Source organism: Lynx rufus, unplaced genomic scaffold (assembly GCF_022079265.1).
Source record: "Lynx rufus isolate CCGP_SWC_20201006 ecotype Redwood Valley unplaced genomic scaffold, mLynRuf1.p SCAF_18, whole genome shotgun sequence".
NCBI classification, from domain to species: domain Eukaryota; kingdom Metazoa; phylum Chordata; class Mammalia; order Carnivora; family Felidae; genus Lynx; species Lynx rufus.
In genome coordinates, this window is record NW_025814832.1 from 39,781,982 (window position 1) to 39,786,930 (window position 4,949).

Here is a 4,949-nt window from a genome sequence, read left to right on the forward strand (position 1 = left end):
TCTTGGCCTCCCCTGTTCACAGTCCTGTTATCTACAAGGGGTTGACGACTGGCCAGCTTTAACTAAGCTGCTCTTTTTCTGTCTTGAGAGGCCAGATCACAGGATGCTTTTTCTCGAAATCATCTTACAGGCTGCTGACTTATCTTTGGATGTGCTGGCCGAAGTCCTTACCAAGGGGTCCCCTTTCTTCTGAAGGGGAACTCAGGCAGGGTACCCGAGGAGCCCTCCAGGTTCTGGAATAGGGCCGGTTCGACATTCCCCACCATTCCTGCCACCAGCAGGGCAGAAGCCAACTACCTGACCTCACCAGTCAATCACGTGGGTCCAAAAGGCCCACTACTTGCCTGCACAGGACACAGAGTCCCCAGCACACAGGAGATGCTCTCTCATTTCTTCATTCACCCACTTCATGACCACTGATTGCTAGCCCTGTGCTAGCTGCTGGGGGAACAAAGATCAGCCAACGGTCGTAGCCCTAGAAGAGTTTTGTTTAGTGGGGAAAATAGACCCAATTTTTGCCATCCTCCAGGCAGAGAAGACGGCAGGCAGCTCGGGGGCTGAGGAGCACAAGTGCATTGCGCTCGCGGGGACAGATGTCTGGCCAAGTCTCTGAAGCCCTATTCTAGTCTCTGCCGAGCGTGAGACTTCCTGCTCCAGTGTGTCAGGGTTACATGCTGTATTCTGTTGACTGTGGGCCCACATCTGCGGCCACCATCTGTCTTAGATCTTGAACTCGGAGGGCAGAGAGCTGGGCTATGTCTGGGCAGTTCTCTTTGGAAAATCCGGCCGGTCCCCCACTGCTTCAAGATCCTGCACACCATCAGTTGATAACAGAACATGGTCACGGTCTGCAGGAGTGGTGGGTGTCCTGAGAGGGCTAAGGCTTTCAATGGGACCCTTTACTAGCACCCAGGCCCTCCTCTACTTCCAAAGAAGGGCCAGTGTCCTCTGTGCCTACAGCCTCCTCACCATTCCTGTTAAAGCTCAGCTGAACAGCCATTTATTACTATGTGTCAGGCATGAGGCTAGGTGCTGGGACTTTAGTGAGGTCTGTGACCTGGTCTAGGAGAGTTCTACCGGGATGATATCTACTATGGTGCCATCGATACTGAGATATGGCTCTCCTTCAGACACAGCCAGCAGTAGGCACTGTGGGTTTGTGGATTTCAGCAAAACCAGTTCAGTGAGTACAGAGAGCAGACTCTGGAGTCAGAAAGACCCCAGTTCAAATTCTGACTCTCTCCCTTACCAGCCTTGCGGCATTCAGTGTTACTGAAGCTCTGAGTTCATGATTTCTATTATAAATGAGGCAACAATTCTTACCTTGTTCTGACAATTAAACGTGACGTATAAAGGGATGGCACAGCCCCGGATAAAGATGTTCAGGGAATGTTCGTCCCCTCCCTGCTTCCCACCTTCGCCATTTGAACATCAGGGTGTCTCCTTACTCCTTATCCCTCACCCTGCCTGCCTCTCCAGCCACCCATCAACCCCACTGTCCATGAGAGCTGCACAGGGCAGTTTTATCAGGATTGCAACACTGGGGGCTTTCCTTTGGCTGAGAGAATACAACCTCCCCTCCCTGTCTGAACATCTCATATTAAATTGTATACAAAACTGGTGTTCTGGAGTGTAACCGTGGTCAATGCCCACCACGGCTGGCTAATGAATGCACGCCCATAAATCACCAAGCACGGAGCAATGGGATGAGTCCAGGCCTGGGGGCTACCGCTGAATTGGAATGCCAGGTGTCAGTTCTCACCACGTTTCCCTGAGCAAAGTCACTTCCCTTCTGAGCCTTGGAGCCCTTGGATGTGCACTTCTTGGCATCATTACTCACTGTGCTTCAGGCTCCTCTCACATTAGTCTCCTCTTCCCTGGTTCTGGAGCTCAGCAGCCTCTCCAGCCAGAGGGTGCCCGGGGGATGCAGACCTCTGGACACCCCCAGCAGGAGGATGTAAAGAAAGATGCAGTCGGTCCTTACCTGGAGAAGAGGGTGTGAACCCAAAGGGGCAGCCATGATTTTCTTCACCCCGGACCTTTCCAAGCCAGCGGAGAAGTCTGGCCAAGCAAGGGGCTGGCTTATGCCATTCCCACCCTCTCTCTCCTCTCCCCACTCTTCCTACAACTCAAACTCCTGGGTCTCCACTCAGACAAACCACCCCTTGAGTCCATGCGGCTACTACCCCCTCGTCCGCAGCACTGAGGATCTCAGAAAGGACTGGGCTATAAAGGGAAGAAAGGCGGCAGATTGGGATTCAGACAGACCCAAGTTTCAAAGTTTGGCTCCCCCTCTTCTAGGTTGTACGACCTTGGGACAGTTAACCTAAAGGAAGTATTTCTCCCATAGCAACATTACTGAGGAATCTTACCACTCTCTCTTGACTAGTCTACCCTATAATGACCACAGATACAACCTGAGAAAAACTCTGCCCACTTTACCTTCTGTTGGAGAACACCAACCCCCCCGCCACCCCTACTCCCTGGAGGGCTGCTGAGTTTGTATCCATTGGCTTTCAGCCCAAGGCCTATATTAGAAGATGGTTCCTTTAAAGGGATCCAAACCCTAGGGGTAGGAGATGATCACTTCACAACCCCTCCAAGGAGGCAAGCCGTGCAGACTCCCTCCCCAGGAGATGTGGACCCCCAGTTGAACGAGTCCCCATGACAGGCCTTCAGAAGTCGTCAGGGCCTCGGAGTTAAGTTCAGAGCAGGTGGGCCAAGCAGAGCCCAGGTCACAGGCTGCAGCAGAGGCCACAAATCCACCGTCTCCAGGATCCTCACTGCCTCCTGTCTCTATTTGGAAGGCTTTAGCAGGTCAGGAGCAAGCTGGCCAGTGGGGCTTCAGAGAGGAGCAGAGCTTGGCCTGAGGTGCCAAAGTGGGGATGGCAGAGCTGAGCTGAAGAACCAGCTGCAGCTGGATGGGATGTAGTTTCCAGAACCCTCTACGGCCCTACCCAGCTGGTACCAGGGCTTAGGGGAAGAAAAATGCCACATCATCCTGTCTGCTCTCAGGGGCCTCTCCCAACCTGGAGCTGCAGCTCCTCTGAGCCTGTCCTTGCACCGAGGGTAGGGCTGAGGCAGGAGTCAAGGCCCACCCTGGTCCACAGCACTGGCTAGGCTGGCTGCTTCTGCACCTGCCTCTTCAGGAGGTCATCTGACGCGGTTCCCTGGTCCTTGCCTCCCTCTGCCCAACTCAGGGAGGACAGGCAGGAGGTTTACTCTAGTCTCAGTACTTGACCTTCCAAAGCAAGGCTGGGCCCAGTCTTAGCCAACAGCCTCCTGGGACTCTTGCGGATTCTGGCCTGGAGGCAAAACATGCAGGAGGTGGTTTTGCAGACACAGAACCTCCCCTGACCCATCCTAGACCCTTGCTGGAATAGAGCCCCTGATGAGAACAGGAGCCAGGCAGCTGCATCCAGCTGGCCCACCATCCCACCCCAGCTCCGAGAGGCTAGCCAGACCTTCCAGAGTCCTGAGTGACACAGCAGTAAGTGGACCTGTCAGGGCCCCAGCAGGTGGTAACCAACATTTAAAAAAAAGAAAACAGTAAATATCAGAGTATATTGCATGTTGAGCTAAATTCTGTTCTGTGAAATATGTATTGGGTTGAGATGTTAAGTGCTTTTTACTGTGGGTCCATCAAATTTTTTAAAAATATTGGGGGGTGGGGGGGCGCCTGGGTGACTCAGTCAGTTAAGTGGCCAACTTCTGCCCAGGTCATGATCTCACAGTTTGTGAGTTTGAGCCCCGAGTCGAGCTCTGTGCTGACAGCTCAGAGCCTGGAGCCTGCTTTGGATTCTGTATCTCCCTCTCTCTGACTCTCTCTCTCTCAAAAATAAACATTAAAAAACATTTTTTTTAAATTTTTAAATATTTGGGGCACCTGGCTGGCTCAGTAAGTGGAACATGCAACTCTTGATCTCAGTGTCGTGGGTTTGAGTCCCATGTTAGGCATAGAGTGTAATTTTTTTTTTTTTTTTTTAATATTGCTGTTGAGGACCTGGAACCAGCTACTTCAGCTCCCTGGCTGGCCCTGCCCAGTTCCTATCTGCTCACTCCCTGACCGGCCCCAACTTCCTCCTCTGTCTCCTATCTGAGGTACCCCTCCCCCCACCACTGGTACAGTCCTGGGCCCCTAACTACTTCATCCTTCTAAGCAGTCCCTAGGCTTACCGAGGGCTCAGTTCTCCTGGTGCCAAATGAGCACATACACATAGCAAGGCAAGAATTCAGGGAAAGGTGTATAAGGCTATGTGAGAGTCCAGACACGGGCAGGCTGGCCGCAGGTGATGCCAGAGCCAAATATTCAGAGAGGTCAGACAGCCAAGGCAGGTGAACAGCATTTGCAAAGGCCTGGAGGTATGTGGGAGTATTGGTGGGGGGGGGGGGGGGGAGTTGTTGGAGGGGCAAACATGCTATATGGGAAGAGCACAGAAAGTGTGAAGGACCCTTTGCAACAACACCCACCCCTTCTCATTCTCTTGAATTCTGCCAGGTTTCAGAGCCCCCATCTCAGCTTCATGTTCCCACTCCTCAGGGACCCCATCTTGCTCTTAAAGAATTTACTGGCTCCCATCTTTATTGCATTTAGCTTCTAAATTATAACCTTCCTTAAAGCAGGAGCTGAGTCTGATGTACCTTTTTACCTCCCACAGAGCTTAACCCAGCATATTATAAACTGTTTCGAGTAGATGCTGGAAGCTTATAGAACTGGCAACTGTAGCTCAGAGTGTGAGCACTGGGCCTGCACACGCAACAAGTTTAGAGTTGTGACCTGAGTCTAGTCCACACTCCGGGCTCTCCTGTTGGTTCTGGATACGGTTGTGTCTAGCTAATGTGGGACGAGGAGCAGGGTTAGCGTTAACATTGTGAACAGTGTTCTGAAAAGAGTCTGTGGGTATAAAGACGGAAAGAGTTCTTTAAGAGTCTGTAGGTATAAAGACTCC